Genomic DNA, 27,314 nt, shown 5'->3' with positions numbered 1-27,314 from the left:
CACTGGACTGGATTTCTTGGGTGGAGACCAGGGAAAAACTAATACATAGTGCTTTCTGTGGTTGACTGAGGTATTCCACTGATATTCACCTTTTGTGGAAGTGAGGGGTAGTGCAGCATGATACTACTGCATGTCCTACCCATAGCTGCTATTGTGTGAGCATAAGCAGTAGGGCTTAATGAAAACCCCCAAACCAACCCTAATGGCTACCTTAATGGCAGCCCCTCTACTCAGCCTTTGCCTTGGTGATAGGGAAATGAAGGTGCTGATTAGCCAAGAGGGAACTGATGACTGGCAGGCAGCAGGAACAAAGTTTAACAAATATATATATATGTATGTATATATATATATATATATATATATATATATATATATAAATACAAACCTTTCACTATAAGAAAAACATCTTAGCAGTTTAATGTTTTGTACTGTAATGACAATGACATGGGTATGGCTTGTAAATACTATAGTTTAAATAGTGGCTAGTATTCAGACACAAGCATTACATGTCTGTGTAGTGCTAATACTCAGCAGTTCCTGCACATGGGTCACATTTAAAAAGACAATGTATTCATTACACATTATCTTTGAATACCTGCATCCTTAGCATATCCAATGAGGTATCTCTGTGTGATCCACTGTTTGTCTATGAATCCCAGCGTATATTCTAATTTCATTATTATTTGAGAAAACTATTTGAAATCATATTATGATGTTTTGTCAGTATTGTATGTATGTTACTGGTCTGTTCTTCATCTTTGTGTGGTTTCAATAAGCAAATAAATAAAAAGATTAAAAAAATAAATCTGCTTGAGTTCTTCCCAATCCATGGTTTAAAACAGAGAGTACACATGTATCCATATGTGTGTGTGTGTGTGTGTGTGTGTGTGTGTGTAAGCAAATGCCTGAGTGTGCATTTCTGGCTGCACTGTTACACTGGCAAAATTTCATGTGCACCCTTAGGTGTTAGTACAGTTATTCAGTGGAAAACAAATGATCAGGCACTGGATAAGGCCCCCTATTTCAGTGGGTGCACTAATGTGTGTTTAGCATAAATTGACACCCATCAGTGATAAGTGCAAAATACATAGGAGCATTCATAGTGCACAAATGAGATAATTCAAAACATGGTGAATAATTGTTGTAATTTGTGTTGAAAGTAAGACGCAGGCTTGACAATATGCATGTCTCAGCCATTCTGAATGTGCAGCAGCACCACAGGAAAACTGACATACTTCAAAACCAGGTCATGAATAATCACATGACACCATTCATGATAACTAGCAGCAGTCACCTTCTCAGCAGACAGGGTGATCTGATCCAAAGAAGGTTTTAAGTTTTGTGGGCTATTACACATTACAGAGTCCAGTGGAGATCTGAAGAATTGTCACAGGCCAACTGAGACTGAATTGTTTGCTAGATAAGAAGGCTGTATAGAGGAGGCTATCCTAAAAAGCACTGACATTTCAAAGTAGAGAAGTAAGTGTTTCTCAGATAAATGGCAAGCACAAACCAGTTTCATAATGCATTAGTGATATTATATACTCTAACACTGAGATATTCACTCCATTTCGCTGAGAACTGAAAATTAATATGTCAGCATTGAGGCTATATCAAACAACATAATCAACAAGCACACCAATTAAAGCAAGAAATCTGGGCAAAGCAATAAACAAAAGTGGGACAAAGGCCCAAAAATAGGGACAGTTTTCTCTTACAAACTTAGAAAGTTGATAGAATAACAGGTTATGCATTAGCATGTGTTCTCTGAAGGGTTTGAAGTCTGAAACTCAAATGTCTTTATTAAGTCTAACTTTAATCTTTAGTGATTTGCCACTAATTTACCAGAAAACCACAAATTTATAGGTTCATAGGTTGGTACTAAGCTATCAGCCCTAGGGCCTATACAAGCCTAGCCATAACAATTCCCTGGCTATTTCTTCCCACACTATTTACTTCCCTGGACCCCTGTCTAGCAGGGCGACTGACGTGATCCCCGGGGTGAATTTCCTTTCTCCCATCCAATCGTTAAGGTTCCTTTTGAAGAGGACCAAAGAGGCACTCTGTTTGGCATGTATGGGCAATCTATTCCAGAGTCTGGGGAGTCTCTGGGTCAGGAACCTATCCCTCCAGCATGTTTTGTTTATTGTGATGACAAGGTTTAGATCCCTGGAGCGTGTGGCTCTGAGGGATTGGGATTTATTTATGAAAAATGGGCCAAAAATATGGACATTCTGCGAAAAACTGTACATTTCAGAGGTATGTACAACAAGCCAATAGACTGGTCTTGGAATATTTGCAAGCATTTACCTTCAGCAGGCCTCCTGTGATAATTTGCAGACTGTTGGTACTAAATAACCACAAATGGTGCACTGAATATCCCAAAACAAGCATTTTAAGTGCATTTTAAGGAATTGGATAGCCAATGGATTATGGATTCCAGTGTGTTAATATTGTCACCGGTAGGGATGTATGAACCTAGTATGTCCAATTGTTTTTGTGAGTTGATTTTTACCTTTGTGAAAAGGGTTTCGGCATTGCTGAAACTCTTTTTGTAATTCTCTCACTGTCATTTGCTAGTCAGTACTGGCAAATTTAACTGATAAGCACTATACCAAATCATAACATCTGAAATAGGGGGTAGTTAACATTTGTTAAGATCAGATCTCACACTATAGACATGCTTATATGATATGTCTTTTTCCGAATATCAGAGTGTAATCTCCAGTCTCCATGCACTAGAAAACTATCATGTATTCTTTAATGTCTTCAAACTCCCTGCTAGGTGAACTAAACATCTCAATAGTTAAATGTTTAAAATAGTGATCTCAAACAAAAAATTATTTAAGCTTCAGATGAAGGTAAGTCCATTGAGCAGAGAGATGCAACTAGTGATATCCAAAAAAGTAACAATGTGTGTTCATTACATCATCTGATAAAAACTAAGAAAAAATAATTTACAAAGTTAACCGGTCAGCACCACTACAACACAGACACACTAAAACATTAGAATCACACAATCCAACCACCCCACCCCACCCCAAATCTGACATACAGACAGCACTGCCTGGTGATGCAAAAATTCGAAACCTCTTACCGCTGGAGTCAGGGAAAAATCCAGTAATAATTGAGGGAGTATTAACATAAGAAGTTGACAGAATAAGATAATGTAAATGAACATGCATTTTCTGAAGTAAAATAAATCTCTAACTTGAATTACTATCATTATTTATTAAGCATAATCAACTGTCCTTTCTCCCCCAAATCACAAGTTTTAGGATGGATTAGAAAGGACAGAGAAGAATTTTGTGCCAAAATCAGGGATAGTTGAGAGGTGTAATGCTTTTTGTTACATACACAGACATAACTTTCATACTGAACATTTTCTGAAGGAAAGAAAGCCTGAAACACAAATATCTGGTATTACATAGTAACTGGAGCAATAACAGAGTCAGTGGAACCTTCCCTTATCACAAATAAAATGTAAGACTACTGGCAAGAAAACTCTTGGTGCCCAAATCAGTTTCTCAAATATTCACGCAGCAAATATTTTATTTTCAGCATTGCAGTGAACGTATTGTTTTAATTTGCTGAAGATGCATACACATGTGGTGATGCTTACACTGATATATGACAAGCCAGGAAGTCCAGAATTCACTTCTGAAGTGACAGGACTACAGTACTACGTGGCAGGCCAGATTACATTTCTACTTTTAAAATGTATCTGGGCCAAATTTGTCCTGATTCAGGGCTGCATCTTGCCCTCAGACCAGCAGTTTGAGACACCTGGTTTAAAAGATTAAAAGGAAGTATCTACTCAAATATAAATAAAACAGTAAAGAAAAGAATACTGTAAAGTTTAACACTGACTACATGTAAAGAATATTTAAAATATGTTCAACTAGCAGCTACTATTGAATCGTAAATATTCTCTAAGAATATCATCGGTCTTGCAGGTGTACTAAGGAATGCTGTGTAGGAGTGGCATGTGTTATAAATCAGCCACAGTGAGACAAAGTCTTTACTTATTACGGTTAAAGAATATATCAGAAATTCTTCACTGCTAATTTGTTTTTAAAATATGCTCAGTCTGTATATGTTCTTTCACTTAAAACGTATCCAGTACTCCAAAGCCAAAAATAAAACTGGAGATGAATGGAGCCTGCTAAAGCTTCTTCTCTCTAAACAGTTGTCATATGTCAATATTTTAGCCAAATTGTTCTGTTTTGAAGGGTATACCTAAAGTGCAAACAAAGCCAACAGCAGACATACTTAGAATATTTTATTATTGCAATTTCCTCATGGATTTATAGCCTATGAAATGTAATGCATCAGGCTTTCCCATTGTAGCATAATAGGCAGATGTGTTGTTGCTCAGGTCAGGTTTAGTAGTTGGTGGCAGTCTGGAGACTGTGGAGCATCTGGATGGTAATATGAACAGAAATAGCAGACAGACTCCAAAAATAAGAAATATTCTAGGGCAGTCTGCTGGCAATGGGAAGGACATCCATAAGTGTCTGTAATGAACAGAGTTTGAGTAGTAGCCTGAATGTCTGACTGCCAGCCGAGAAGGGGGAAGAGTCACAAAGCTTTTTTCTGTTCACCAGTTTTGTGAGGTTAAGAGGCTACATCCCAGGGCATTCATGCTATTAATACATCTCTGATGGAGGTGTCTGCTTCCATTTGGGCAGAAGTGCTTGAAGAACTGTACAGTTTTGGTCAGCTTGTGTTATTCATACACAGATACACAGACAAACACACACATGCATGTGCTAACACACATACAAACATATAGACACAGGCGTGCACGCGGTTGCACATATGCTAACACACATACAAACACACATGCACACACACACTCTGGAACCACTGAGTATCCCCTGTTTGAGCGCTAACCAGGGCACATGCATGATTATAGTAGGCACATATAAAAAACTCTTTGACCTCTGCTCTAATAAAAACATGAGTTACCCCTCACAAGAGAAAGCATCTAGCTGTTTTGTGGAGTTTTTTGTTGGGGGGGTAATGAATATATAAACTGGTGTGAGCGAGAGAGAGAGAAAGATAGCTAGCCAGATAGATAGATAGATAGATAGATAGATAGATGAGGTGGCACAGTGGCACAGTAGCACAGCAGATAGCATTGTTGACTCACAGCAAGAAGTTCTCCGGTTTGATTCTTAGCTGTTGTACCTATGTGTGGAGTCTGCATATCCTCCTCCCTGTGTTTGTGTGCATTTCCTCCAGGTGATCAGGTTTCCTCCCACATTGCAAAGACATGCAGTAGGTGGATTAGACACTCTAAATTGGCCATTGGGGTGTGTGTGCATGCAAGTGTGCGATGTAGAAGAAGAACTGCAACAGGGCTATAAACCTAGGCTGTAGATGATTGTTACTGTTGAAGTAACACCCTGAACCCATGTGCAAAAATGAGAAAAAAGGTTGTGGATGGCTAGAGGAATGGATGGATAGATAGATAATTTAGCTAAAGAGTAAGGTGCACAAACCAAGTATGTAACCAGTGCTTCCACATGACACAGAAACCTGGGCAGTGAAGGCACAGCACCTGCCAAAGTAACACTAATTACAAAGAAGGCCAAAAAGAACAGATTGTGCTGGTTTAATCCCTAGTGCAAGAAAGCACAAAACAAAATGGGACATTCTACTTTTATTTAGTTAGTGTAATCCTGTAAGATTAAATTCTTTTCTGCTAGTGTCCTGAGGTGCCCCAAAGGTGCAGTAAAGTTTTTACCTTGGTCTGTAACCAAACAATGTTTTTTATACTCATGTGTTTAAATAATAGACAGGTTACTGACTGACACATTGGCAAAAATGTTTTACTAATGCTATTTTCATTCTGAAGATAAAAGAAAACTGGAATTGCTATATACTGTGTTTTGCTTCTGTTTTGCCTTGTATTATACTGCTAGCATTTTTTTGTTTAATACTAATAGTGTTAGTGTGAGCTCTTCTTTTTTGTATAATATAATAATTCTGTTAGAGTAGCTGTTATTTCATATAAACCAACTGTCCTCAGCACAACTATCCAAATTAACACTTAGTGAATAAACTAAAGTTCTTTAAATTAAACTGTTGTGGATTAACTCCTTGTATAGATACATACTTTTTAGTAGTGTTGGTGGTGAACATTCAAGCTATTAAGTTACTTAAACTGAATAATGTTATGTTATTAAGCTATAGCCATGCATCTAAAATGGCTTATTTACATTTGTCATAACCATTCACAGTACAGTTTGTTTACATTTTTAAAGTATAAATTCTGCTATGCTCTGATGGCAGAGCGTCACAGCTGATAGTATTGTTGCCTCACAGCAAGAGATTCCCCAGTTAAATTCTTGGCTGGGGTACCTTCTGTGTGGAATCTGCATGTCCTCCCTGTGTTTGCATGGGTTCCCTCCGGGTGCTTTGGTTTGCTCCCACATCCTGAAATCATGCTGTAGGTGGATTGGACACTCTAAATTTGCCATAGGTGTGAATGTGGATGTAAGTGTGTGGTGTGGAAGAACTGCAGCAGGGCTAGCCACCTAGTGATATAAATCATGGCTGTAGTTGATTGCCACTGTTGAAGTGACACCCCAACCCCATATGCAAAAATGGGAAAAAAAGAGTTGTGGATGGATGGATGGATTTCTTTTATGCTTAGATGCATGTCTTACCACTCTCTGCATATAGAGATACAATGAAAGGAACATTTCATTTTGGAATTCTGCCTATACAGTTATTTGTAAGCAAAGCTAGAGACCAGCAAAACTACCTTTGTAGCTTCCCTAGATATTTTATTGTACTGAAACTTATAATGAGTTATTATGCCAGGCACTTCATGAAGGTTAAACAAAGGTAGCTTTTGGGTTTGGGTATCATATATATTTTCTAACTAATGGAATACAATAAAGACATTCTGTTCTTAGCAAATATTATTCATCAGGCACATGGTCTTTTGTTTTTTGTTAGATTTAATAAATTGTAAGAATTCAGCATGGGCTACAAAGGTATGCAAAAAGGACCCCTAGCTAAAATATTTCAAATTCATAGATAAAATAATCCACATGTTATCACAAGTCTAACTGTTGCACAAATTAACACAAGAAAGATGGGAAATTAACACTTGGAACTTATATGGCTTGAGAAAGGGATATGCTGTACCCCTAACATAAATAAAAATTATACTACTTTCTGCATGTGTAAGAGTTTGGTTTCTGGATAGGAGAGGTAGTATATGTACAAATATTAATGTTTAGCTAGCTTCTTGGATTACACAGAGTTCTATAAAATAATAAGTAGCATAGTTAAACAATTTCTGGGGTATAATTTCTATCTTTGTAAGACAATAGGTTATGTCAGTGATTGATTTAATCAACTGTAATCATATTAAATGCCTCTTATATTTTTTGAAAATTTGATCAATACTCCAAACTACCACATAGGTTGGTAGTCCTCTAAATATGGAAGATGTAATAAGGGATCTGGGGACCCAAGTGGATAGTAATCTTTCCTTTGATAATCACATTGCCAAAGTGGTTAGAAAATCCTTCTATGTGGCCCACCTAATGACAAAAGGGTTTGCATCCAGATCAAAAGAGGTCATTGTGCCCCTCTACTCATCACTCATCAGACCCATCATAGAGTACAATGCCCCATTTGGGATGTACCTTACAAGACACCTGCAACAGCTGGAAAGACCACAGAAGTACCTCACCAAGAGGATCACTGGCCACAAACAGATGCCCTATGCAGCTCAACTGAAGAAATTCCAGCTGTACTCAGTTGCATACCACCTACTCAGAGGGTGATCTCTATCTGGCATACAAGGCCATGTCCAAACCAGAATTGATGGACATGCTCCACCTAAAAAACACCATATCCCCTTGAGCCACACACTCTAGGGATCTAAACCTCACCACAACAATAAATAGGATGTGCTGGAGGGATAGATTCCTGTCCCAGAGACTTCCCATGCTTTGGAACAAGATTCCAATCTACATTAGGCAGAGCTCTTCGCTAACACTCTTCAAGAGAAACCTTGACAAGTGGATGGGGAACAGAAAGTTTATCCTGGGGATCACTTCAGTGGCTCTGCTGGACAGAGGCATAGGGAAGTAATCTAAAGGGGGCAGCAAAAGCCAACACATTCTGGCTAGGCTTATAAATGCCTTCAGGCAGATAGCCTAGTACCTACCTATGAACTGACTATGAAGGTGCAACACGTCACTGATCACCAAAGTGAGAATCCAGAAAAAAAACAAGCCTCCCTGTAGTTCTTAAAATCTACCTAGCTGTGGCCACAGGGTATCAGTGGTGTACATATTTCTAGTAAGTTGTCAGCTGCATGCACAAAGAGAAAGTATCCTGACTGCAGCCCTGGTGACCTGAGTTTGACTAGTTGGTCCTGATACCAAAGAAGTCAGTGTAGAAAGATGAGAGTGAGTAGCTGACATCAGCACATGCACGAGCAGGAAGGGTCAGAGTCCTACCACAGGAGCCATACCTGGCAGATGGACAGATGTTGCCACTCATGATACAATAGCTAATGAAACTACTATGCATAACAAGGAGTGCCGAGACATGTGTATGGAAATATGTAACCATACTATGGTCCTAAAAGAGCAGGAACTGTACTCTGTCAGCCAGCAAAAGATGTAGAAATATAAGGTACAGTATTTAGAAAATCCCTGATTGTTGTGCTTAATTTTTTTTTCTTTGTAGAAGTATACAGTGGATAACGAGTGGAGACATGCAGTGCAGAAAAAAAAGTGCTCCTACCCAGTCAGTCGTACATCAGTCAGTCAGCAACTCAGCAGGCAGTGCACTCATCTTTGATGTTGAAAGATCAGAAGGTTGTATGTTCCATTTCCATACTAAGTGGTTGAGTTCATTTTCTACTACTTATACTGATATGCATCATACGGAGGCAGTACAGTCATTAAACTGATGCGCCATCTGAATAAGTTTGTGGTAACCCAGGAGGATATAAAAGAACCCATGGCATGTAATGAAAAAGGTAGTGGTTTTACTGAAAGTACTCCCAGTTCTACATAATCCCAATTCTACATAATATAAACACATTTTAATAACTAAAATCCTTTATACAATAATATATTCTTTTCTAAACCCATAAAAATATTTTCTATTTTCCATGTCTTTTAATACAAAAGCATCCCCATCTCTCTGTTTATAATTTCTGAACAAAAGCAAATAATAACATTTCCACTTTAACTGAAAAATAACCCTAAATCTTTTTTTAACTCTTAACTCTTAAGGAAAAATTAAATGAAACAAATTATAGTAACCTTCTTATCACATACATTCAAATTCATTACCCTATATGTTTTAGGTCATATTTGTTTTGCTCTTGAGCATTCAATAAAAAAGAGGTTCTAATTTTTCTTCAGTTTATTATACCCCTGAAAATCAGTCCATCTCTCATTTATGTCATATCTCATATTTCCCTGATGGGTATTTTTTTTTTTTTCAAAACATCCTGATGGGTATTTTTGAGTATGGCAATCTCAAAAAAAAATCATAAATTGTATTACTATAGTGTATTATTCCTAACCATACTTATCATCAATCTTTATAAACCTTTTCCAAAATTTCTCTGGAGTTTTCTGGCTAGTTCTCTTACTTCTCCAAGTAGTTCTTGTAGCCTTATCCCTCTTTTTTTCTTACATTTTTCCCAAATATCTTTATATCTCCACCTTCAAAATTATTCTATTAAATTTAGCTTTTTCTGTTAATAATGGTAACAAAAATCATATTCATAAAGAAGTAAATACACAGCTAACTGTATCCTGTTTCAGTAAGGTTCTGACTTGCACCCTAAATAACTCAAAAACACAGTTCTGTTATTTTTTTCAAATGTGCTTTGAATAGAATATACACCCACAACACTGACAGAACAATAATATACCATAAATATCATGTATTTTCCAAAACCTTATTACATCAACCTCACACAGCAATCAGACTACATGGAGCTTAAAGGACATCCTTTTTATTTCCCTTATTAAGCTTATAGGCCATAACTGTCCTGCATTCATTGGCACTGACATCAGCAACAACCCCCTTTTTCCCATTTTGTACACAGGGTTGGGGGGTTACATCAATAGAAACCATTATCTAGGCTCAATGTCCACACTGTCCGGTGGTTAGCCCTACCATGAACTTTATTCAGTAATGCATGCTCAAGTACCCACATGCACATATGAACAATTTAGAATCTCCAAACATAGTTCTCAACTGTCCAGATTTTTGCCTCAAATTTTTGGTCTGTTCCTCATAAAATGTATTGTTTTCTGGCAATTCACTGGGATGACCTGTGGATTGAAGTCACTAAATAATGGCATACATTTGTGTTTCAGACTTCATATCCTTCAGAAAAATGCATGCTGACACAAATCCTGTTATTCTAACAAATTTTAAAGTTTATAAGAGCGATATTTAACATATGTCCTTATTTTTGAGCTCTTGTCCCCCCCATTATGTCAGGTTATGTCCAGATTTCTTGAATTAAGAGGTTGAGAGGTATGTCTCCAAAACACCTACTGCATGTGTTTGGAATGTCAGTGAAATCCAGAGCAGCTGAAGAATGCTGACATAAACAAAGGGAAGACATGTAAACTCTGCACAGAAAACACCCCAGTCTAGAACTGAACCGTGGAACCTCTTGCTGTGAGCCAATGATACTACTTGATGCTCCATTCTGCCACAGTATAGTTATGGTCTGAGTGGTGTAACAAGTAGCAGTATAGAACCTTTGTTCTTCAATAAAGCCAACAGTCAGAATTGATGTTTAATATCTTCAGTCCTAAAATATATTCTGATGGCTAATATAACAATATGCTTTTCTTAATCAATATAAATCACATATCTCTCATTCTTCCTGTCAATTTGGTCACTTCCCTTACCTCCATAATATATTACCTATATCTTTCCTCCTACCTGTCCCAACTATTCCTTCTTCAGATTGTTCACTGCATTCTTTTCTATTCTCATTGCTGATATTTTTCTCAAAATATTAACATATGTATTTAGAAATTAAATAAGCCTCCAAATCTACAGCAGCCTAAATTCTCCTGTCTTATTTAAAAAAGCAAAAATGAGAAAATTGTATGTGAAATGGTCAAACTTCTCAACAAAACCTGATTAATAAAATAAAAATGCAAATATGTCTGAGAAATGAATGCTCACCTGGATTTTATTGGTTGAATGCATTCATTTACAAAAGTATACAGACTTCCTCAGAAGTCTTCTAGAAATTTTTTGTACTGAAACATTTTCATTATTAATTTCTCCTTGTCCTCATTTACTCAGTTTAAAACTCTATACAAGTTTGAAGAAGTAGAATAAACAACTGGAACTAGTAGCCCCATTGCCCCTGTCCACTCATATACAACACACCTCTTTTTACTGGGTTTAATCTTCACCCCCATATGAAACAAAACATCAATTGCACAATTTCCTTTTCATATTTTCTGGGATCATATAAGCACATCTGCTATGTTTCCCATTAATACAGAATTCAGCAGATAAACCTTTTTCTTGAATGCTAATCCATAAGAATTCCACATAAGATATATCTTTCTTTTATTTATTTTATTCCATTGTCACATAAGAACATCATTATTCCCAAATTTTATCCCTAACAAAGGTACTTCATTCATTGAAAAATATACCCCTCCAGTTTCCACAATATCACCCAGACCATTACTTTTATATTTATTCAAGGTCATTCCCATTTCCTTTAAACATTTGTTCAAACAAACCAGAACTTCCCTCATCCATATTTTATTCATGACAACCACAACTAAATCATCTGCATATGTCAAAACTACTGGAATCACCACTTCCTTTTGCATCACATATCTAGCATGTTATCATTTATAAGCTATTCACTCACTATCCCATTCATTACTAATGCAAATAATATGCTACTCACAGGCCATCCTTATCTTATACCATAATTCGTGCATATTTCTTTACTCAGCCAACCATTCACTAACATTCTCCCTCTATCATTTTGAAATGCTGATGTACACACTCTTCTAATTCTATTATCTATTCCATACTTTTCTATAGCATCCCACAAAACATAATGTCCTACTTTATCAAATGCCCTACTAATATCACCTACCATACATTTCCCATATTCCCTTTTACTTATGTCATCATCCACAATTTCTCGAATTACCAATAATAATTCATGGCATCCCTTCCCTTCCCTTTTATATATATATATATATATATATATATATATATATATGGGTCTACTTCATTTGATCGAAAGACCATTTGACCTAAACCCATCTGATCAAAATTTCATTTGATCGAAAACCAGTAATCAAGGCAAATAACAGGGATTTGTCCCCCTCCCCAATGTCGTGCAATCCTGGAGTTGGTATATATAGTTCAGGGGTGGGGGCCACAGCCCCCCCACATGTACAGGTGTGGGGATCGAAGCCCCCCATCTATTATCATTTAAAATCTGTACTTTTTGTTTTATTTTCTTCTTTTAAAGGAAACTAGATGGGGGCTTCACCCCCCCACACCACTCCAATGTGGGGGGCTGCACCTCCATACCCCCATAACTATATATACCAACTCCAGGGTCGCACGACATTGGGGGGGGGGACAAATCCCAGTGTTATGCCTTGAATACTGGTTTTCAATCAAATGAAATTTTGATCAAATGGTCCTTCAATCAAATGAAGTAGACCCATATATATATATATATATATATATATATATATATATATATATATATATATATATATATCCATAAAATTCTTCAGCCTTCCTTTCATTCTCCTCTGTATTATTCTCATAATTCTCATAAAAATGATATAATCTGCATTATTTAATGTGATAGGTCTCCATTTTTATTTCATTCTTTTCATCTTTCTGCCACAAGTTTAAATATCCTACTACATACTTCTTCATAAACTCATCCATCTTTCAACCATTCATTCAAAATATTTACCAGTCCCTTAATTTCTTATGCATTTTATACCCTGCACCCTCTGGACCTGATATTGAATTAACATAAACTTTCCTAAGAAATTCATCCAATTCACTAATAGTAATTTCTTTTTAAATTCTTTGTTAACTTGATCATGATTTTTTTTTACTTTCCATTCTTTCTTTTTTTCTTTCTTTTTACTCTTATACATATTTTCTACATGATGTACTATAGTACTCATAATTTGCTCATCTTCTCTTTTTATCATTCCTTTTAATTTCTTCATTATGCTAATATCCATCTTTAATATTTTACCCAAATATCTAGTCCTCCTCCTTTCTTGCTTGTAAACATCTCTGTTTAGACAGTAATTTCTTAATTTTTTCACAGTTTCTTATATATATATATATATATATATATATATATATATATATATATTTTTTTTTCCTTTTCCATATCATAATATGGATCCCCTTCAGAAGATCCAAAGCTCAAAAGACTGAAAAATCAAAATATCGAAAACTCAGAATATCGAAAATGGAGTTTGCCCTTTCTCCAGTGCTGTGCAATCTTGGAGTTGGTACATATAATTTAGCAGGGGCTTAGGGGGGTGCAGGTGCAAGGGGGACTTGCCCCCTGCATTAAAAATATTTTTGATATTTTGAGTTTTAGCTATTTTGATTGTAACTCTTTTGAACTTTCGATCTTCTGACATAGACCCCATAATACACTCTTGCATTCATCTCTAAATTCTCCAGTACATTTCAAGATATCTTTCCATACTTCAATTACTCTTCCTTTCTTACATCATCCTATCACTGAAAAAAAAAACACTTTTTATACTTCAATTCAATCCACCACTCAAACCAATTTCTATAAATGCCCTCCATGGTTATATGCTCCCTCCATAACTGCACTGCTTCCCACTATCCAAATTCATGTCATAGTGTCTCATTTATTCTTTTTATTCCCTGTCGTATTGTAATATACTCCCTTTCTTCCATCACCTCCATTCATACTGCTAAATGATCCAAAATACTGTCTCTACTGTATCACCATCTGCTATACCCAAACTTTCTGATAAATAATCAATTTCAGATCCAATTATCCCTCTTCTTTTAATCTATTGACCTTTATTTCACACAGAAGTCTTGTATTTTTAACATTTTTCCCTTTATTTTTACATTTTCTCCTTAAATCATAATTAAACTCCCCTGCAATAATAATCTGTATGTTAACCATCACGTGACCTAATATTTGATTGAACAGATTCTCTTTTCCCTTGCCATTTGTATATGCATATAATGCTATAATTCTATAAACATATTCTCTCCACCTCACATCCACCAATGTTATATTACAGCCACTCCAGAACAACATTCACTTCCTAAATTCCATATTATTTTTCCACCCCACAATTTTTTTGTTTGCAATGTTTCTTCACTTATCAAGAATTTTACATCTTCTTAAAGAATAATTTGTATATCACATTTAGCACACCATTCCAGTATCTCAATCCTTCTTACAATATTAATAATGCTATTCATATCTACAGAAAGAACTCTAAAATTATTACTTTTCCTTCTTTTTAAGTTTAAGGGAAGTATTCTGATTTTTCATTTTATTTTTTATTCTTTTCTTAATTTAATATTTTTCTGAGTTTATGTACAAATATTCTTTCATCCTCAGAATCAGATTTTTCACTAGTTTCATTAACTGAAATACATAGGTTCATAGGTCTGTAGGTGTGTACTAGGCTAACAACTACAAGGGCCTTTTTAAGCCTAGCCATGCATCCCAAATCTTTGACAAGCTGTGGTACCCTTAATAAGTATAAGTATGGACTTTTCTTTAGCTTTCTTTTTAATCTTTGGCGATGTAGTTTTACATTTTCCTTTTCTTACCCTTACCATAGCATCTATCTAATTTCTTTTCCTAACATCCTTTATACTCTCTTCAGAAACATCTGACTTATCACTTTCAATTTCTTCTTCATTTTCAGCACTTTTAGTAGTTACTTTCATCCTCCTGAAATATAACTTTTTTATCTGTCACCTTTTATTATTTCACTCCATTTTTCATTAATACCTTTGCCCTACTTCCTCATTACTTTCAGACATTACAATACTTTCTTCGTCATCCTGTTCAACTTTATATTGCTTAGTTTTTTACAATCAAACCATAACTACCCTTCACTTTTACATATTATATATTCCTTTTTGTACTTATTCATCACATGACCTTCCCCCACATTAATTACATCTTATTTTTGTATACTCATTTGTCAGATGATTGAAATCCCCACCAAAAAAAAAAAGTTTTTGGCTGTGTCATATACCAAATTGTTCACATATTGCCATCTACATATATAACACTTGGTAAATACTTTGTCACATCTTTTTCCTGTTTTAAAATAACATCCATATCTCAAACCTCATTCCAAATGCCACTCTCATCTTAAACTTTCATGGTATCAGAAACTGAATAACACAAATTAAAAAAAAATCTTTTATCTCAATTTCATCAGTGTGAAAATGAACACTTTTTAAATTGATTCTCTTGCCCCAAAAAATACAAATTAATTTCACAGGTAACAGTCCTTTCTTCATAATTAATCAAAAATCTTGCCATTAAGTCTTCAGTCTCATGTTAAATCACAAAACTCCTCTTTCCACCAATGAATCAATGATCTAATGTCTTTTGCTTCAAAAGCCAAAGGTAACACCAAATTGGCCCATACAAAATATCTGTTATTTCTTCTTTTTTATCTAAACAAAAAAACCTTTTGTTTCGTTTTAATAAAGTTTACAGTACCTTTTGTTCTTCCAACTGCATCAGCATATAATTTTCCAGATTGTGTCTCACATGTAACCGTATATCCAACCAACTCATGACTCATTTCATTTCTGCCCAACTCTGTCCATTCCAAAAACCTTTTCTTGCATATCTGACCATGAAATCTTAGACTGTTCTCCAGGATCACCTTTATTCAGTAAATCAACCAGTTTTTCATTAGGCAAACCTCCAGAAGCAATTCCAATTACAGAAATTTCTTCAAAATCCTGAAGTTTAAAGTCAGCTGGACACTGACCATTTGTACTATTTACTTTCTTTTCAACAGTTTTCTGACTGACTGGCAGAACCACAATGATATCACCAGCAGAACAACTTCTTCCTCCATTACTGCAAAGCTTCTTCTAGCTGCCTCTGCACCAGGAACAGAAGCAGGAAGTGCAGCAGTAAAAACATTCTCTCCACAATGAAAATTGTAGGGGAAGTTCTCCAGTGCTCTGGCCAAATTTCCTTTGGTCAGTATGAATACCACCTCAGGTTTCCCATGAAAAGAGGCCACTAGCCTACTGGGATTAACTCAGTCAACAAAGTGTACATAAATAAATACATTTTTTGGAAAACATATTAGTGTTCCCATTTGCTGAAGCTTAAACACCAATGGAACAATAAGCTATTTTGAAAAACAAAATACCTATCTGGATATCTTAAGTCTTGCAAAATAAGATAACAAAATTCCTTTTTATCTGAAGCTGTACTGTTTCTATTCCTCTAGTGATGTTGTGGCATAAAAAGAACATGTTGGCACTCTGTCTTTGTTTAAAAAATCCTTGTTATGTTTTCCAGTTACTGATGTCATCAGGAGCTTGTCCATCCTCTACTTCATGTTTCTGTGCTCTTTTTGGCTCATTCTGTTAAACAGGCAGCATCCTCTGTCTCTGCAAGTTTCTGGTGTTCAGGAACTACCCATCCCATAACTTCTGAAATGAGTCAGATTATGAAGCCTGGGAATCTAAAATATTAAATGCTATACTGTAATCCTGATTAGTCTTTTTTCAACCAGGATCATGTGTGTTGCTTATAAATTTATTGTGGTATCGCCAAGATTCATTTTTTTCTAATCTTCATTGTATCTCATTTTCACTGTTCATGGTGCACTGGAACCTTCCATAACCCTAACAAGAAGCACCTATGCACTACCTTCTCCTGAGGAAGGAATTTTCCTGGAGTGCTGACAAAATTGCCCCTAGTCAATGTGAATACCACATCGGGCCTCCCCTGAAAATGGGTATGTCTAATGGGACTACCCAGTCGACAGACATAAGTAGATAAGTAAATAAATACAGATGTAAAAATAGCAGTGAGCTTGTTAAATGTTCTGGAGTGCTTCGGCAAGTTAAATATGGTTTATTTAAAGTATAATACTCAATATGTGACATAACAGATATACATGGTAAATACTGAGCTCCGTAAGCCAAATCTACAAGTAAAATAATTTAATACAATTTAAAGAACTGTACAGAAATATGAATTACCACATTAGAGTCAGAGCTATTTTTCCTACTTGGTGTTAATATACTAACTGTACTTTTGCAAAATAGTGCAATTGTTATGGAAAGAAAAAGGCAATGTCTATATAGAAAATTGTAACAGCTGTATTCAGACATATTGATGGTTTTCTATAAACCAAATACTTAGGAAATATAATGGAACATATTGCAGATGACTGGATAATAGCAAATGTAGAAAGAGAAATTAAAGGCCATTGAGTGTTATTTTGTTTATGGAATTGTTCTCAGGGTAATACTTCAGGACTTTCAGATTGCCTGCTAATAATTTATTGGTTTATTTCTTTCTTTTTTTTATTTCTTAACCAGGTAAACCTACTAGGCACAAGTGCCTCTTTTCAAGAATGCCTCACCCCAGGAGCACTGCCTGGCTAACTGAAATAGAGGTAGAGGAATCAAACCCAAGAGAGCAGGATAAGACTCATTGGTAGTTGATAGCCTTAATGCTCTAATTGATCCGATTAGTACAACTGTGCATGACTGCTGCTTCATAGGTGGATACTAAGCTACCAACCACTTCACTATGTTGGCTTTATAAGCCTAAACATGCATCCCAAATTTATCCTGCATGTTTGAGCCTTACAGGTTATTTTAAGGAGTATATATAAGCTATGGTATGATTTACAGACTATCTCTGTCCACCAGAGACATAGGTGCTAGACCTGAGGTGAATTTCCAGTTTCCCAGCTACTGGTCAAAAGAGCTTTAAGTTTCTGAATCAGCAGTCTATTTACTGATCAGAGTAAAAGAAGCAATGTAATGTAAAATGCATGTACAAGTAGTACCAGTACTATAACATTAAGCAATTAGCAAAAGCATTTCATGTATTCTTATTAGACCAGGCAGTACCACGTAGACTATACAACCACACTTCTAAATGTATATGCTTATCCCACCAATTATAATCACAGTACTCATGTGTTACTCGCATCACACAACACACGCACTTCCCACTGCATCTATACTTTAGTATATAAGCAGTAGTAAATATATAAATGTTGTATCATGTGGATGAATATGAGCAATACACTTTCAAGTGTGTCTGGAAAATTCCCACTAAGGTAGAAAGGTAAGGTAACTGAATTTATTAGCTAATAATGAGAACTTAATTACCAATTTACTGTTTGCATAAATACTCCCAACAATAACTTTTTTTTCTGGCTTTGATGCTTTAATGGTTAAATAATTGATGGTTTGGTTTTGTCAGGATGTGTTCCTAGAGAATTATAAAGTTATTTTCAAGTATATGTATGTGTGTGTGTGTGTGTGTGTGTGTGTGTGTGTGTGTGTGTGTGTGTGTGTGTGTGTGTGTACACACACACATATATATATATATATATATATATATATATATATATATATGTGTGTGTGTGTGTGTGTGTGTGTGTGTGGATTCACTTTATAATCTCGAAATACTGAAATATCGAATTTCAGTATCTCGAGACTATAAAGCCGAAAACCCACAAACTCGAAAACCAAAACTGGAAAATTCAAAACTGTGAACATAAACAAAACACTACACCACACATACAAACACAAACACACCTACCTCCCAACACTACAACAAAGCAAAACAACACAAACAAACACAACAAAACAAACACACACACACCTACCCTTCCTATAAGCAGGGGGGTAAGCCCCCCTGCACCCCTGCTACTTAAATATACTAACTCTGAGGCCACACTAAACACCAAAAGACAGAAAACCCACCACCACACATTCTACACCCCCCTTGCACAAGCACACATCACATACATACAAACACCACCACTCAACACTGACACACTCACACTATTACCTACCCACCCTAACCCACACCTAACACTCCCCAGCACACTCACATACAGACAAATCCTCCTTACCTAACACGCCATCAGTACCGTGGGTTCGATATTCTGCAGTTTCGCACAACTGCAGATTCAACAATTTGGTCTCGAAATACTGAAATTCGACATTTCAGTATTTCGAGATTCCAAAGGGAACCCATATATATATATATATATATATATATATATATATATATATATATATATATATATATATATACATATACACACATATACATACATACATACATACATATACACACACACAATTTGGGTATATTTTCATGGACTATGTATACAGACGATTTTGGAGGATATGCCTCATTAACTTGAGACTGAAATGTATTACAGCTGAGAACAAAAGCAACTCAGAAACAGTTCCAGTAGCACAGCTATCTCAGTAGTATGGGGCTGTAACTCTCCAAGTACAAGCTGTTAAATTTCACCACAGACAATGTCGTTAAATATCAAACATTGGTGCACAGCCAATATGACAGTGCCTTAGTTGTCAGTAACAGATGGCTCTATTTCTGTACAGCACTTTTCACAGTTTAGGTAATATTAGGCATACGAATCAAAGATTGTAAAGTTGTGCAATGCTGCACAACAGCCTGACATTGCAATGTAGGGACACAAATGCAAGTTATTCAGAATGCAGTGTCCTACTAAATATGAACCACACAAACCTGCACTGTGGTTCACTAGGTGCTGTACTGAATCAGTCCACACCTCTGAATGTAGACCCATGGCTTACCTATTGTAACTATAGGCCACTGATCTTTTATATCATTTTAAATTGTCCAAGCTTCATGAATTTTCATTTACTAGAACCAAACTTTTAATATTCACAGAGGCCAGTATATACATACACCCAAATCTTTTACTCTGAAAGACAGAGGAGACAGAGACCTCACATAGTCCTTCAAATATAGCAAAAGTATAAACAAAATAAAGGTGTCCTGCACTTTTTTACTACACTACAAAACTGAGTTTGGTATATGACATGAGGCAGACGTAGCCTAAAAACACACAAAAAAAATTTCACTGGAAGGATTGCAGTTATATAAATGAATCTCACAGGAGATGTGGGAGGGTCATTTTGAGTGCAGAAGTTTGATGCTGCTTAGGGAGCAAAACAAAACTCATAAAATATAAAGTAGAAGGCGGCAAAATTTCAGTTTATTAAGTTCTTTTACTTTTTTAGTAAAAAGGGTCAGTGAAGGACAGAACTGACTGGCCTGAAAGATTTGACCTACTGGCAATGTTGTACTTGAAATTCCAGTCCCTGTAAGCCAGGTGGTAAAAAAATAACTTATTGAGCATGATATGAGAAAGCTTAGATCATGCAGGTGATGACCTGTTTTTACAAATGCAAACAAGAAGTTCTGCCAGAGAATAATATTCAAAGGTATATCAACAGTATGCAAAAAGAGTGGTCTTTGAAAATGTCAAAAATAAATGGAATAGAAGATACATATCAAAGGATATTAACAGCCTGTGGATTTCTGCTGTCAAAGAAGACCTGACCTCCCATTTATTCTACACATTTACTGCCAATAAAAATAACCTATTGTTCTGCCACCATTGAATGTAAATCCTAGTCTAATCTCATGCATTTTGAGCACTTCCTAGATGGTGTTTTAACTGTTACTTGCCTATTTTAAAGGTCATTGCATTTATGTCTGTTTTTGTAAGAAGCTTATTTATAACATTATAGGTTTAGAATTTGTTGTGAAATATTAGTTGACTTAATGCTAGGTGCAGGAAGTAATTCACCTCGTTATATAAATGATAAATCACAGCTGTAAGCCCTGCCAGTTCTCCCTTTCATCTTCACCAAACAAAAAGATCTTTGACTGAGTTTTCCTTAGGCCACATCCACAATGAGCCCTGATTCAGCTGTTAAGCTCCAGAAACCATGCTCCGATGCATAATGCACCTCTGGATGAGGATCCAACTTCCCAATTTGCTTTAAACAGACAACCTTTGTTTATATGTCACTAAGTAGGCAATTTATTTACCATTAAATGACTAATGCAATTGACTGCCTGACTAAATTGCTATGAGATGTTTACAGGCTTAAGTCCCTTTACATACTTTTAAAGGCACAATCCTTATTCATCCATATACAACTTCACCTATTTCTGCAATAAGATTTTGTATAGATAGATAGATATAGACATAGATATAGATATAGATATCTATGTGTATGTGTGTGTTTGCATATATTATTTATATATGTATATATGCATTAATCCCAACTTTTTGATCTTAGGTCTAAAACTATAGGAATAAATACCTTTCTTCTTGAAAACCTTAGCTGCTTATACCAATTTTACATCTCACATCAAAGCATATCTCCTCAGAGAAGTCCAATGTAAATGCTGTTACACAGAGACCATAACTTAAGCCTTTTTATTACTCCACCTTCCTTTAATATGCATATCCTACATCTCTCGTTTCTCCATGTCATCATCACATCTACACATCTTTTTAAGTATTGTAAATTTTGCACATATTTTTGTACTCATGTTGCTGTATGTGATTTTCCTATGTAAGGTCTTCAATATTCTAGTTTGTTGCTTTTTATACACATATATTTCAGATATTTATTTATTTTATTTATTTATTTTATTTTACATTTGTTGATATAGTTTCCAAGCTCCAACAGTGATTATATGGTGACTCGCTCAGACATTTTCTTCATCGTATTCAGTTCATTGGACTGTTAAATGAATTCTGTCTACATAGGTTTGTTAACTGTAGTATCTAAAGAGGCATCATCTTCATTCTTTATCCTGTGGTCTTCAGTCTTGCATTGCTAGTGTTTAGTTTATTTATTTATTTTTATTGAGGTTTGTCCATTTTTCAGCACTGAAGTCATCTTTTCTATATATACCATGCACCTTCAGGAGGACTGTAAATAAAATGCTTTTGCAGATTCCGTATGGAGACTGATAATAATTACCACTATGAACAGTTAATAACAGACTATTTTACTTTGATGGCTACAGTCCTGCTGTATTGTGACTTATATCTTTATCCATAAAAGTTGACATTTCCTAGTGTATGAGGAGAGTTAATTAAGACTGTTCTGAGTACTAAAATGTCAGGTTTATAAGATCAATGCATGGTTCTTGTCATAGTATTGTGCTGATAATTATTTAGAAGCGCATGTGCTCTGGCTTTATTTAACCATTTGTAGCCTTCTTCTAGACCTTAGAGTGCATAGCAGATGACTGTCAATGATGTACAATAAGGTGAGAAGAATGTCATACATGCAAAGTAGCGATAAGCGGCTACAAGAGCTCTTTGCTGGTGATTTCCAGATCAATACATTATTTGCAGCATTATTTTTCTTTGTAAATTAAAAAAAAAGAGTTGTCTATGCTGTGGGAATGAGAAGGTATTGGTTGTATAACTGGTTGATGGTAGATTGCTGATGATGTTCAGATGAGAGATATACTGGTAGGGAGAAGCTCCATTCCTTAATATCTAATATGTAGTACTTTTGTAAATGGCAACATGTACAATAGCATGTGCGTAGGACAATGCACAATGCTGTGAAGGTCTTGATGATTTAGGGACCTATAAAAATGTCCAGGACAGTAGGATGTTAGGAGTAAGGTAGTGAATTCTCTAGAATTAACCCAGTGGTGTACTTCTGAAAAAAATCAGGTAACTAAGGTGCAAGCTATCATTATAACCCGACCAAGTATTGTCAGCAGTAGTGTGAAAAAAGCTGCTATCAAAAGCCAAATTCTGACATCACTTGGTAATCCAAAGCCTTAGGTGGGTTCAGTAACAGTACTGTGTGGTCTTGCCTAACCAGTGGTGATCCTAGGATTAGATGATGTGTCTGTCATAAGCTTGCAGGAAAAGAATGAATCATGCATATAACAAAAAAGCTGTAGAGCAGGAAGGGGGTGTCTTGCTATTAAAGGTCTGGCTGTTGTAAATGGGTACACAGGTAACAATACAAATGAAGTCTGTTGACAGGCTAGTGAAGTTCCAGTAACAGATATGACCTTTATACTACAGCAGTTATGCAAGTATTAAACAAGAGTGCTCACTTCCTTTAGACACATGAAAAAAAAAAAAATATATATATATATATATATATATATATATATATATACACACATATATATAGAACACATTATTAGTGATCAGCCTTTCCACATATGATTTCAAAGAGAAAGAAATTGATTGAAAAGAGAAACTTCTCTGTGAACCTTATCAAAGTCTAAATATCTACTCTGAACTCTGAAGCCCTTAATCAGATGTCTTTTCAGATAAAATACCACCGCTTTGTAAAACGTATCAAACTTCAATCAATAATGATTTTCAAGTTAGAGAAATAACAATTACAACTGGTCAAAATACAACTAAATCATGTATATGTTATAGGTGAGAATACAAGAAGGGTTAAGTACGCACACAATTTTTAAGCAATGTTTTAGAGCCCTTTAGCAACTCTCTCATCTAGCATGGCAATGAGATATTGTCTAACAATTAAACAGTGTGCATGTAGTAAGAACCAAAATGTGAAGCTCTACTCACCCTTTTATGCTTAAACAATAATTCTGGATCTTTTAGCAACTTTCTCTTGAACTGTTGCATGAAGTTATTAGTAAAGGCCCTATTACTTTGAAGCTGTTAAACATCTAGCCTCCCAGATAAAATATAGCAGCAGTGCTTTGTAAACCTTATCAAACTATCCTCAACAAACTTAATCACCTTAAAGAAATAACAGTAGTTACAGCTCAGCACGTGTATGGTTAAACTATGTTCATGCAACATGCAAGGAAACAGGCAAAGTGTTTTGCTAACTGAAAATAGTTAAACAGTGATAAAACCTTGAGGAACTGTTTTGTCTACTAGTGCGGTAGGACACTGTCTAACAAATTCATTTGTTGTAGAAGGGAACAAGTATGTGAAAGATTAGCCATCATTTACATACATCTGTCTTGATCCAGGATGCTTTACAAAATTTATATTACACTGTTGCAGGTCCTATACATTGCGTATAATTTAAAACAGCTACCTGAACAATTTACTCCCATTTCCAAAATTTCAGTTATGCCTGTTTATCTCATGTTATTGTTTCCCTCAGTTTGTGTGAGTGCATTTTGTAACTTAGCTCTGAACAGAAGGAAACAGTCTCTGCTGCTGCATTCTACAGGAAATAAGAGCAAGAAAGGCACACATTATCCTGGCAGACTAGACAGTTAAATCACAGTCCTTTGGCCTTTCTGCTACATTTTTATTTTGTAAGTTTTTGTTGTTACTTTCTTATATAGCATTATTAATAAAACATTTCTAAAATTAAGTCAACTTTCTACAGGATCATGCTTCAGAATATAAGAATTACTTTTTACTCATTTAGTTAAATGCGCCTCTTTGATCGACAGATACTGATCAGCTGTTTTAACCAAGTCTGCATTTAATTCAAGTAACAAACGGCATCCAAATAACACGAGGCCAAGCCACAGGGAAAGTTAAAATAATCTGGCAGCCAAGTTGTTTGGAATAGCCACTTTTCATTTAAAACAACAGTCACAGTATAGAAGTAGGTCAAAAACAAATGTTCTGTACTTTGTAGTTGTAATAAATAGAACAGTCATCTGAGGCAAGACCCTGACTGCACACAATGCAGCAGTGAGCAGAACTCAGCTGCTGACACACATTTGAAACAACCTTTGTATATAATACAGTATCTTTAAAACCACCAAGTTTACCTTCTGCCTAAAAAAAAGGATAATTTAAGGCAATGTCCCCTCTTTCATGGAAGACAGTTAGGTAAACTGCTCCCTCTCCCGAGACTGTGGAGACTTCAGGTATCTTTTTTGCAGCACAAAGTTGAAAAGCACCTCGGTGATCTTATCAAGAATTGTTTCCAGATATTTAAACAAAAACTGCCATCTCAAGCTGACTTGTGATCCAAAATTCCATCCAGCAACTGATTTGAGAGACAGAAAATATGTCACTGAGCTGCTGACCTCAGAACATTTGAAATTACTAAGGGCTGACAGCTGAATGATTTCTATTTTTTTTTTAGATAGAAACATTCCTATATTGCATCGTCTCTGTCTTAACAAAATTATAAAGCGAATAGCCAGACTTAGAGTTCATACTTTTACTGGATATACAGATCCTTATTGTAGGTTATTAACTATGTTCTTTTTTTTTTCTTAATCTCTAATATGATATATTTGTATTCTTTTAATTAGATCCTGTATGTTTTATTTTCTGAACACCATGGCCATCATTAAATTTCTAGAATCTGCCTTCTCTATCCTGCCTCTCACAAGTCGTACAGTTGAAGACTGTTACCCAAGAAGAAAGGGAAACAAAACAGGTCTATATTTTTCACCCTGAATTCTTGCTTATTGCCCGCTTACCTCATTTCCCACATGAAAGCTATGTTTCTCCCACAATCACACCTTTTTTTCTCATCAAGTATTCTTTATCCCGTTCTTCCGCTAATAGCATAATTAATAACTGGACATCATTATGCTCTTTCTCACCCTTTTCACATAGATCACATCATGAATTCTCAATAATCGTCCCTTTTAAGCAGACTATGTAGGCTTCAGCTTTACATAACTTTCTACCTGACTAGCTCTTCTTCTGCCTTTCACTGTGTGATTCTTATACCACCGACTTTGAGGTTATGCATGGTTATCTATATGTTCATAATGACAGTCATGCTCATTTTCCCAGGCATTATAAATACCTGTGCATTTCAAATCCTGACAGAGACTGAATCTCAAATTGACAGCTTCATCCCTGTGCCTCAGCTATACCAAGGCAGCCCAGTACATCACCTATAGCACTTTTTGTACATCACCTATAGCACTTCTGGAATATCACCTGTTGCACTTCTGGAACATCACCTACAGCTCTTCTGGTATATCACTTACAGCACTTCCTGTACATCACCTGTAGCACTTCTGGTACATCACATACAGTACTTCTGGTACATCATGTACAGCTTTTCTGGTACATCACCTACAGCTCTTCTGGTACATCACTTACAGCACTTCCTGTACATCACCTATAGCACTTCTGGTACATCACATACAGTACTGCTGGTACATCACCTACAGCTCTTCTGGTACATCACTTACAGCACTTCCTGTACACCTATAGCACTTCTGCTACATCACATACAGTACTTCTGGTACATCACGTACAACTCTTCTGGTACATCACCTACAGCTCTTCTGGTACATCACTTACAGCACTTACTGTACATCACCTATAGCACTTCTGGTACATCACATACAGTACTTCTGGTACATCACCTACAGCTCCACCTATAGCACTTCTGGTACATCACATACAGTACTTCTGGTACATCATGTACAGCACTTCTGGTCCATCACCTACAGCACTTCTAGTACATCACCTATAGCACTTCTGGTACATCACCTACAGTAATTCTAGTATATCACCTATAACACTTCTGCTGCAACCATCCACTAGTCACTCTCTACATCCCCTCAATCCCCACTCATGAACAAGACTCCAGGATACTTAAACTTGAACATTTATGGTTGCTGCTTCCTCCTCAATTGCTGAGGAAAATCCACTCTTTTCTTGGATACGACCATGACTTTTGATTTGCAGATGCTCATTTTCAAATCAACTACATCAAGCTCAGCACTGACTCTTACATCATTACCTTACTGTGGCTGAGGGGTTATGTAATCTTGTAATCCATCTCTTACATCATTACCTTACTGTTGCCGAGGGGTTATGTAACCCTGTAATCCATGGAGCTATGTTGCTTGAAACTTTATGCTCTCTGAAAGATGACTTTTTGGGGTCAGATAAACAGTGATATAAAATGGCCCCCCATGATGGTTAAACAAACTGAGAACCCTGACCAGAAGAAAGAGACAATCCTGAAGCCAGACCTGGATGCAGATGTGTATGTGTTCACTTGTGGCCACCTGATAGCTGAATGACTCACATTGCCTGGGTGGGCCCAGCCCCAAAAAGGTATGTAGGCTTGCCATTTGGGCTTGCACAAACAAATTAAAAGGTGGGGACCAGTGCACTGCCAGTCAAGTTACAGTTAAGAGTAACAATGAACTGTAATAATCAATAGTTAAAATAGAAACTAACATATCATTGATTAGG

Source organism: Protopterus annectens, chromosome 9.part0, assembly GCF_019279795.1.
Source record: "Protopterus annectens isolate FY-2018-M chromosome 9.part0, PAN1.0, whole genome shotgun sequence".
Taxonomy (NCBI): Eukaryota; Metazoa; Chordata; order Ceratodontiformes; family Protopteridae; genus Protopterus; species Protopterus annectens.
The sequence above is the reverse complement of the archived record's forward strand: the minus strand, read 5'-3'. Positions refer to the sequence as shown.